Source organism: Otolemur garnettii, unplaced genomic scaffold (assembly GCF_000181295.1).
Source record: "Otolemur garnettii isolate 467f Iridium unplaced genomic scaffold, OtoGar3 scaffold00009, whole genome shotgun sequence".
Taxonomy (NCBI): Eukaryota; Metazoa; Chordata; class Mammalia; order Primates; family Galagidae; genus Otolemur; species Otolemur garnettii.
In genome coordinates this window covers 22,803,100-22,815,012 of record NW_003852404.1, presented here as the reverse complement: position 1 = coordinate 22,815,012, position 11,913 = coordinate 22,803,100, and positions in this window count along the sequence as shown.

The following is an 11,913-nucleotide window of genomic DNA, read 5'->3' as shown; positions in this document are numbered from 1 at the left end:
GTGTCACCAGAGAGGATGATTGCATAAAAACTCATAGAGATACTTTTATTCATATTTACATAAACTAGGCATTCTTTCCAGGCAAATAAATATTTAATTACTTGTATTAAGAAATTAGATAAAAAAGGAAAGAAATTAGATGATAAAAAATAGTATTTATATTAAAATGAGTTTATTTGTTCAGTCTTGGGTTCAGACTTATTATTAGGTATCCAAAATAAATAATGCCATTAGAACTTACATTTCATGAAGACATAAATCATTTATATTTTGTTAGTGATTTTTTAAAAATAAATGAATATATTCAATGGACATATTTGGCTATTAAGGACATAAGGCTTTATGAAGTAAATATATGTTTAAATACCAGGTCAGTCACTTTATCATTGTAAACTTTATTCTTGTAATCCAATATGGGTTTTGGATTTATAAGATATAAAGGTAGAGAATTTATAAGATATAAAGAAGATAATTTGTGTAAAATATTCAGCACAGTATCTATTACATGCTGTGCATAGAATAAATCATTACTATTAATGTTTAGTTATCTAAGATTTATCAATAAGGGCTTAACTGCTCTGTTGTCTAAGGAAATCCTGTGGTCAGTTCAATTTATTTTTGATGTATAATTTGCTTTATTACTATGAAAATACTTATAGTTATTGTGTTCGTAAAATAAAATTCAAATTGTTCAGTAACGGGTAGCTGAAGTACGGAAGTGTTTTAAAGTATTGCTTACCATTTGCTCTGAGTGTTATCCCTACATTGCTTTGGGATGTTATTTCTCTGAGTTTATTACTAGAAAGGCTGTGGTTAGATGCCTGTGAAATGGATCTCAATGTTCAAATGGGACTGTATCCTTATATATTAAAGATTAAAAAATAAAGTGGTACTAAAAATATCTGGTTTTATAGTCTACGTTCCCCTCAAAGACAGTCCACAGTGGGCCAATGGTGGGATATAGACGTGGGATAACAGGTTTTGGAGTAAAAGATTTAAAAGAGAATAAAATATAAAAATAGATATTTTTCTCCTTATTGTCATTATTGTAGATGTATTCATAAGATACAGTTCTTTTCACACATAGGTTCTTATTAATTCACTTAACAAATATAGGACAATAATTTTTTGCTTACAAAATTAAATAAAAAGTATGAAAATATGAGTGCATATGTAAATCATATTGTGAGACAGAGGAATATCACTCAAGCTAGGAGGCTGATCAGCACTATTTTTTTTAAATCACAGACATTGAAAAAGAAAAGAATATATATACATCAGCTTATTTATGAAATATGAATAACATAATTTATGTAAAGTATTCATCACAGTGTCTATTATATGCCTTACATAGAATAAATTATTACTATTAGTGTTTAGTTATCCAAGATTTATCAATAAGCTCTTAACTGCTCTGTTTTCCAGGGAAATCCTATGGTCACTTCAATTTATTGTTTTTGATGTATAAGTCACTTTATTACTATGAAAATACTTACAGTTAAAAAGCTCTATGAATTTCCACAAATACAACATGCTTTTATAACCTGCTCCCCAAAGAAACACCTTGTCCTTTCTCCTATGACCCTGACTTCTAACAGCATAGATTACCTTCATTAGTTTTTGTGCAATTTATAAATGGAATCAAAGTACATAACCTTGTTGAATATGTGGTGAGTTTCATCTGTATTGTGTGTACTATGGTAGTTAATTTTCATCACTGCATTGTATTCCATGGTGTAAATATACTTTAACTTCATTTTTCTTTTCATTAGTTTTGAGGCTTTTGTTATTATAAATAGTGATATGAATATTTTAGAATATGTCTTTTAGTGAATACATGTGAATATTCCTAACAGTAGAATCACACAGTTGTAGGGAATGCATAACTTCACCTTTAGTAGATACTGGTAAATAGTTTTCCAGAATGTTTGTACCAGTTTATACCTAACGCTATCAGTGCAGGAGAATTTTAGTTGCTTCATATCACCAGAGTTTTACGCTTGTATCTGATGTTTTCATTTTTGCCATGCTAGTATCACATTTTATTATTTTTGTTGGCAATTTCATGATGTTTAACAAAATTTATTAATTTTTATATCTACTGTAGAGATTTCGACCATGACATATTAGTCATGAATTGTAATACTTATAACTAATATAAGTTCTGACAATTAAGTTGGTGAACTCATCCTAGAAAAATTACTACATATCTCATTGCTAAATATTATTATAGTCATCTTTGCAGTACCTCACTTGGGAAGATATGGACTGATGATAGTGCCTAGTTCACCCTTCAAAGCAATTTTGAAACTCTTTTTTGTTGGAACGGCCATCACAGCTATCTTTGTATATCAGCTTGATGTCCCTTGATGTCCTGAATGTCATCAAAATGTCTTCCTTTCAATATTTCCTTTATCTTTGGGCAAAGAAAAAAGTCATTGTGGGCCAGATAAGATGAGTAGGGAGGAGGTCTGCTCTGCTTCTCACTGTCAGCTGATGATTCTGATGCACAATTCGACAAATTTTTGTAATGTTACTGCCAGTTCTCTCTTTTCTGACTGACCCAACCTCTCTTCTTTAGTGACTCTCTCTTTTTTCTCAATAGCAGTATCCTCATAAACTTGGATGAATATGTCCCTGTTTTCACTTCCACACTTGCCAAGTTTAACAAGAAACTTAATGTTCATTCTTTGCTCTAATCCAAGCACCAATAGTCTTGCAACAGCACACAAAAATATGCAATTAGAATAATGAACGCTACTCAGAAAGACATTGCCACATGTCGATGTGAACAGGGCTGTGAGACACTGATACACAGAGGTTATGAAACCTTACTGAGTTGTTAGTATGGTGGGACCAGTGTAAGTGCACAGTGGCAAGTTCTCAAACTTAGTAGTCAGACCTCAGATAGAATCACAAGTAACAGTGTGCCTTGTGTCAGGGGACATTTTGTCTCTTGCTTGCTTTATTTTTCATGTTTGTAGGAGAAATTAAATCTAGAATAAATAAAAGTAAGCAACGATTAATGCAATAGATAATATAACGATAAAACTACAGGTGCTGTCACCTTCTTCTTTACTTTATGCCTGGTTCACTTCATACATTGACTGGTTGATTTTTCTGACTTCAGGATCTCCCCTTTATATTTCATTTGATTGCAGAACAATCATTCTCAATCCTATATTATCTCTCTCTCTCTCTTTTTTTTTTCTTTCATAAATATCCCTATGGTATTGAGTCTAAACTCACCTGGCTTTCACATTCTGACCTCACACAAACCATATAATCTAGTCGTTTACTGCTCATTTGTACACTCTTTTCTGGTCCAAAAACTATCTGCTTAGTGAGGGTGGAACATACCTACTCCTGCCTAGGCACTAACACCTTGTTCTCATCACCTGGGATGCTGTTCCATCTCAGTGCTTCTCATCATTCACATTCAATTCAACATGCTTTCTGAGGACCTTAAAGTGCAGATGCTCTTTGAATGTCATCTTGCTTAATTATTGCAATAAACCTGAAAGATAGACCATACTCTGGTTTTTCAAAAGAGAAAAAACACAAAAGTCCATAAAACAAGGCTTAGAAAGGTAAGTGGCTAAGCAGGAGTTCACACCAGACCTATCTAGGTTCAAGTATAAACTCTTGGCAATACCTTATGACTAACTCTTAATCTTCTCACTCAACTTCCTATTTAGGGGAAGAAGCAGGCTTGCAAACAGCTAATTTTTAATGTGAGTGTCTTAGCCTATTTGTGTTTCTGAGGCTGGATAATTTAGAAAGAAAATAGTTTATTTGTCCTATGGTTTCGTAGGCTGTACATGAAACATGGTGCCAGCTTCTGTTTCTGGTGAGGCTTCAGGAAGCTTCCAATTATGGTGGAAAGGAGAGCCATGTGTGCAGAGATCACATGGCAAGAGAGAGAGCAGGGAGGTGCCAGGCTTTCTATAACTACCAGCTCTCTCAGAAACTAAGAGAGCAAGAACTTACTCATCACCCACAAGTACATCACCAAGCTATTCAAGAGGAATCCACTGCCATGACCCAAACACCTATCATTAGGTCCCACCTCCCCCAACATTGAGGATCAGATTTTAACATGAGCTTTGGAGGACAAGCATTCACACTATAGTAACAAACTATAAATAAGCAGCAAGCTATTGATACATTATGAGAATATCAGTTTGTCTGACTAAAAAGAATAAAAATAGCCTCCATAGAAATTGTGATATATAAGGTGGGTCTTCAAGTTTTTCAATAGAATAAGCAGAAATGGGGAAGTTTGCTGCATCAGGGACCAATGTGACTACAGATGAGATAAAAAAAATATTGTGGGATGGAATAAATGGGATGATAATGGGATAAAAGGAACATGAAGTTGGGATGGATGTTGCAGTGTAGACCATAGAGCTTCAAAGCCATGGCAGAGATTTGTTTTCATGGTGCAAGAGAGCCATTAAAGAAAGAAACTGTGGAATAAAAGGATGTTATCTGACCTGAGTTTTACAACAGTCAGGGTAAATTAGGGTAAAGGGCAAATTAGAAGCGAATCAGTTTGGAAGCAAGGAGATCTGTGAAAGGAGTCTTCTAAAGTAGGACCCTCAGGGCAGTCCCTGTGGCTCAAGGAGTAGGGCACCAGCCCCCTATGCTGGAGGTGGTGGGTTCAAACCTGGCCCAGCCAAAAACTGCAAAACAAACAAACAAAAAAACAACTAGGGCAGTCAGTCACTGTGGAGAGAGAAAAGAAAGAAAAACATATGCCAGATTAAAATTGATAGGATTTGGTGCCTGTGCAGGAAGGAAGAGAAAAATAACAAAAATGAGAAAATGTCATCAACATCTATTTGTTTAAATCACAGTGTTACTGTACATGTTTTTCCCACTACAGATATCTGCAAAGTTGGAGGTATGAGGATATGGAAATAGGGAAATATGTCATAAGAGCCACACTCAGGACAAAACATAAAGCAAATGTGGAAGGAAAGTGGGATTTCTGAAGCACAGTGTGTGAACTGTTAAAGTTGTGACTTCCCTACATAGTGGGAAGCAAATGCTATTTTTAAGTGTCCTCTATTGGTTAATTAGGAGAGAAACCTTATTATTATGGAACGAGTATGTACTTTAGCTTTCCGGTTTAATTTTATTCCATGACTCTCAAGTAGATCTTTTAATTTAAATCTTTAACTTACTTAAAATTAAAATGGAAAGTGAAAAATACAATCTACCTAATAGGCTGCTCATTGGTTTTTTTGGGGGGGAGGGGTGGATTTTTAAAATATTTAAGTGAGAAATTAAAAACACTAAGAGTAATGACACTATCCCTAGTCAACCCACTTGGGTTATCTATTTTAATAGTGATCAAAAAATGGATCTGAAACAATACGGCAAAGCTTTGAAGTTCTCTCAATGAAGAAAACAATCAAGCTAGTGTCCTGATTCTGGAATGATCTGTCTCTCCAGGCCAATTCAAAAGCAGACACACATTCTTGGGACCTGCCTTATGCAAATGGAAATTTTTGATAATGGGAAAGTACGTGGCTGCACACAAGGCTCTTCTTTCCTTTCCACCAGTAATATTTTTTCCAGAATTTTGCCACTCTGCACTCATGGCTCTCCTGCCCTTTCCACCATGATTTTACCTTATTGCTTTGGCACTACGACGTAGCAGGAAGCCAGCCATCTCTCCAGCTAGGAACATATCAGTCTTTTCATACACATAAAGCTTCTTTAGATATCAACTGAAAGATACACTTCAGGCCCTCACAGATTTTCTCACACTGCAATTTTCTGAAAGAGTAATAGGTGATCCAACCAAGAAGATATAGAAATGTGGGTTTTTTTCTTTTTCTTTCTTTCTTTCTTTTTTTTTTTTTTTTTTTTGCTCCTCCACCAATCTGCATGTCGTGTGAGCTACAACTAGCCACAATTTTCTTAAATCATACATCTCAAAATAATATGAAGGCTTTCAAGTCCCAGAGGATGGAGGCACTTAAGTATTTTGAATAAGTTTCCAGGAATATGTGAGTATTTACTGAAACTACTTATTTGTGTTTAAGGTAAGCTCAATTTTATGGCTGCAGGCAAGAAATTAGGTGGGCCATGATGAAGAGAAGGCCTTTTGGAAGGGCCTGCAGTCAACAAGTGTAGTGAAGTGAGGACAAGGAAGGGACAAGCAGATGTGCCGTCCTGCTATTCCCCGTCCTCGCACAGGAGCCAATGTTCTCAGCACTTTTAGGGAATGATTACTGTCAACAGGTGTCATTGCTCTTACATATCTAGTTATAGTTCAGGAAGTGTGGTCACCTATATTATCTTATTATAGTAAATACTTTGTATTTGTTTTTTTAACAATTTCACTTGGCCTTTAAATACATCAATCCCATGAGATAGGAGACCAGAGATTGTTCTCCGCCTGTGATGAAGAAAGAAACTGAGGCTCAGATATCAGTGACTTAGTTAAGGTCACTAGGAGTTGGTAACAAAAGCCAAATGAGAACAGATTCTAGATTTCTGGGCTTGTAATTTTTTATTCAGAAAGCAATTTTTTTTTTTTTTTTTTAAGAAGCAAAAAAGTGATTCCTGACCGCAATCTATGACCACATAAAAACTGCTCTGGAAAAACATTTTCTTTTGGCAGCCAAGCATGAACTGAGCTTCAAGAGGACATGGAGGGGGGGGATGAGCAGCTAATTCTCCTTCCCCCTGTGAATATTCTTCATGTGCTCCCAGACGCCACCTGGGAGGATTTTTGTTCATGAGTAAAATTCTGAAAAGAAGTACAAAATACAAATTTTGTGGGAAAAACTGTAGCAAAAAATATTACTGTTATGTTACCCTGGTAGCTCGGATGAAATCAATACATCTCTTAACTTTCAAGGCAAAAAGAGACATCCGCTTGGAATAATCAAAGCTGCTTGGAAAAGCACAAGAAGGAAAATACAAAAAGAAATGAACAGTAGCTGTTATTGAAACCAAAGGAAATTATGAGTTTGTGGAGAGCAGGGAACATAACTGGAAGGAGTGGACCGTAACTGGGAGTTCCCACAGGAAATCAACCCCCTGTCCTCTCCGCTGGCATTCGATTTCTGCCCTCGCCATAATTTTATGTCTCCTGAGGGCTTTGATGACCTAATGCCTCATGACCTTCCAACCAACAAAACAGTAGTGAAACAATTTCTGCCTCTATTGAGAAGAAAGGAAGACTAGCTAGGCTGCTGGACTGTGTTCCACTTCATTTCTGTGAGTATGAGGGAGGAGTGGCGGAATGGGCCACTCAGTGGCACACTGTCCTTCCCTCCTGAGAACACTGACAGCCTCCTCGCTCTCTAAAAATGATAGCATCCATGGCAATGAGAAATGAGTTACCAAAACCCACATTTCAACTTTTTCTTGCCCCAAATTAAACACACTTATTTATTATTTCTCACAGAGAAAAAGTCTGATTCTTTGGAGGCAAAGCAACATCCAGGTACCAGAAAGTCTTAGAAGCAAACTTCTGCTACAGAGTCCCCATGGATAGTTTGTTCTGTAGGAGAGGGACAGTAACACCTTCAGGCCAACCCCCAGGCAGTTGATTAAAATAAAACTGCTAGCATAAGTAGTCCCCCAGGATGTGGAATTTCCCAAGTCAAATCTCTGCAGTTTGTAGCTGTTTACTCTAGAGAGGAAGAACCTCTAGAGGTTCCTGAGGACATCACAACTCAAAACAATAAATGTCCTGAATCATCAAGAAAAAAATGGTGATTATATGATACAGCATTTTAAGGAGATGAGAATGTTCTTAATGTAATTTATTTAAAACTCACCTGAATTTTCATTTGATTCAATTCAATCAACAAACATTTGTCATTGCAGACACTGGATTAGCAAAAACAAAATGGAATTCTTCTCTTGCCTACATGTGCTATTATTTTAGGGACAAAGACAGCTATACATGAATAAATTTTGTATCAGACAAAGGTTAACGTGCTGTGATTAACATTTAAACAATCTTATGACAGTATAGGAGAGAAAATGAATTTTGAATAGTAACATTTGTGACTGGTTTGTAAGGCGGTGAGATTTTTTTTGTCTCATAAATAAATCATAAATGGGGATCATAAAAAGATCTACCATGTAATTGCCTATGAAAGAGAAAACTAGAATCAAAAACAAAAAGAAAGACACATTGGCAAACATGAAGAATGGCAAATGGGGAGCCCAGTGTGACTTGGGACTTGACACATGTAAGTAGGTAGATAGAGGGAGAATGTTGAAATATAGGTTGAGGTCATATAATGGGGAGCTTTAAATGCTAAGCTAAGTAATTGGCATTTATTCTAAGCAATAAGAAGTGGATGTTTTACAACAGGGGAATGGCAATAACTCTGGCAGTCGTGTGTAGTATTGATTGGAAAGGGAGACCAATAAGGTTACCATACAGCATCTAGGACAGAGATTAAGAGGGTCAGGATTAAGTTAGCAGTGGAAACAGAGAGAAAGTTGTCTATGAAACAGATATTTTCGAAATACAAATTCAAATGTTGTGAGTACCTGAAATCTCTTATAGCCAAATAAATACAGGTGGGTTCATGAGAATTCGTTTATGGTAATTTGAATATACAGAACAATCTATGTTAGGAATAAAACCTCATTCAAAGAAAGAGAAATTGTCACCAAAACCACTTTAGATTATCTGTGTGGATGTTTAGGGACAACAGGATAGGTACGAAGTAGAAAAAATTCAATTAGTTAATTATATATTATGATGCTTTGGGTGAATTTATAAACTTCTCTGAATGTCAGCATTCAAAAATTTAGAGTATTGGACAGAATAATTTCAAAGGTGTATTTAATTATCTGTATTCTTTGCATACAAGCAATAATTTTTTAGTAAGCAGCCAGATGGAATATTCCAAATTAAAATATTTTCTTTAAAAGTTCAGGGTTAAAGTTTATTTAATACATGATAGTTACCAATGATGTTGGCATTTGAGAGTATGTGAGTCTAATATGTAAATTGTCCCCAGTGTCTGTGGCTCCACATCACAAAGTTTGTATATGTTGCTAAAGGAATGATAAAATCAATCTGGGGTTTCTTATATTTCAACTTTTACTGCTCAATTTTATGACCAGATGTATTTTATGAAAAGCATTGCACTTTGGATCAATACTGTGTTTACAACATTAATCGGATAAATAATGAAAATAACCATTAAATAAGGCAACCAGATTAAGCAATTTATAAATAACCATTTTATAGCTACAGCCAAGTGATGGATTATGGCATAAACCTCTTTTTTGCCTTTAAAAAATGTTCTATGTCCCCTAAAAGTGATTGCAGTTTTCATAAAATGAAAAATATGTGTGTTTGTCAAAATATTTATTACTCAAGAATTTCTGCAAAAATTTTAGGATGTGGATGATTAAATCATCCAGGCATTATTGACTTTTTCTGATATATAACCTATTTGAGGCTAATGTAGCATTAGGCCTTTTAGAAGAATTCAATTTAATACAAATGAAACAAGTAGTTAGAAAATCTGTATATTTTGAGAAATTATTTTCCTGATTTTTACATCCGGAATAAGTAATCATAAGAATGTGGATCTATAGAAATAGTTCTGGACTTACAGGGAAAGCACGGGCATCATATTTTTGCCTTTATAGGATGATTATATTGAAGTGAATAGCATAGCCAAGTTAAAAAGTCACCTAGCCATGAGGTAAAATGAACAATGGAAAGGAAAAATCATTCAATATTGTTTGTGTTTTAGATTTCTTACAAATTACCTCATTTCTCCTGATAATTCTCATTCCTTGGGAGGCAGCTTATGTATTAACTTGTTTCAAAATAATATGTACTATGCACTATGCAACTGGTATACACAATCCCCAAACAATGTCCAGAATGGTAACAGCTCCAGCCATTTTTATTGTATAAACAATACTAAATATCTGGAAACACTGGCATGACTGACCAAATATTTCTCCTTCCATACAGGTGCCTAGAATATAGTAATTCCAGTTTTAAATGGATGTGTTTGAAGTTCATTAATATCTGTATGACTAACTGAGTACAAGCATTGAGTTTCTAAAGACAAATAGTGTAATGTGATTCCAGGTACATATTTCTTCCTGTAGCTTCCTTGTCCGCTATGACTGTTCCCTATGTGGCTCTTAGAGCTACCACTGCCATGGGGCTAAGGGATGAATAGTCAAGAGAACAAAGGTGGAAAATTTCTACCCTTTAAAGCTTAAACGACCCGAGTAAGCAGTAACTATCAATGACAAGCCAGTCCCAACTCACTTCTCAGATGACATAAAATGTCTTTGGAGCAGAAGAGAAGAAGAAGGAAGCATATGCTATGGGTTCGGGGCAGACATCTAGAGGTATGACATAGAACCTTCTTCTTTGTGTAATTAGATGATCACATTTTTCTGTATCTGAAAAACAATCTAGGGACTATTAAATAATGTAGGGTACAGAGGCCACTGTTATACACAGTATTTTGTGAGTTCCCCGTATTGTCATTGGCAAAACTGTATGAATGTTTGGATAAGAACTTGTTCAAGTCACAGATCCAAGATGCATCATGTTATGTAGGGAACGGATCTAGAGGAAGTTACTTGATTCTGTTGAAACAATGGAAAATAGGTCAATATTTACTAATATTTTTAATATAAAATACAAATTTTATCAATATTTACTTTATATGGTGGCTGTGAAATTAAACAATAGTATGTAAATGTAAGTGCTTGATAACTGCTCTTTTTAGAAATTCTCCCTTATAATCTGAACTTGAAGGCATGAAGCAACTAGTACAGAGCTGTACCAATGACTGGGTCTTCACTAATCGGAGCAATGAGGCTCTCTTTGCCTAATGTCACCAGTGCTTCTTGTTCAGTCCAGTTTTCGCACTTGCATTGTTGCCCCCTTCAACAGCCTGCTGTAGACTTCCGACTGACTGGTCATTCCAGGATAGAAATTTCCCTCTGTGGCTTTATTAAACATGCTGATGTTTTCCTCCCCTGCTCAAGGTATTCCCAAACAAAACTAAAGTATTAAGATGGGATATCAGTCCACCAACTCCTGTTATGCCATCCTCTTTTATAGCCCAGATTCTATCCCCTTTTCTACTTTTACTTACTTTTGCTTCTCTTAGGAGAAGAATACACTTCTTTTCCAGAAGTCTATTTATTGTGTGTTTAGAAACAATAGAACATCGTATAAAGAAAAATACAATGTCTTACGTCATTCGAAACATCTCAGCTACATGCCAAGATTTTTCATCCCATAAAAAGTTGACAAAATTTCCAAACGTACATCATGTTTAAACTTTGGATAATAAATGCGATTACTTCATTGCTAATGAGGCCAATGACTAAAATCTACTTATATAAATAATGTTGCAGATATCCAGTTAGAAAGCAATTATGACTTAAGGAGGGCGTGGCTTTGTTTTCTGTCTCAAAGTCATTCCAAATGTGAAGTCCTGTGTAAAACCAAAGGCGGGATTCAACAAATAGTTATTGAGAGCATGACTCATGGTTTTATAACAAATAACAGTTGCTTATGCAATTCCGCCATAGCCTTACAGTCTACCAGCATAATGGCATCTACTTGAGTTATGACTTGAGTTATTGCAAGTCTGCCTCAGCCTTTTGTCCCTATCAGTAATTTCAACATGTAATACCTAACAACCTATTTAAGGACAGAGAGCAAACACTTTCCCATACACTTGTTTTTTCTTCACATGGAATGAGAATAAGTCATAGCACCTCTCCAGAGCATGAAGCACTTTTAAAAATAACCAGCTGTACAAGGGTAGATTCTGTTTTCTGAAAATAGATATATTTATAAGATGCATATTTATAATGCAGATATAGAAAGCAAAGACAAGATATGAATTGTAATAAACCTCATTATTTATA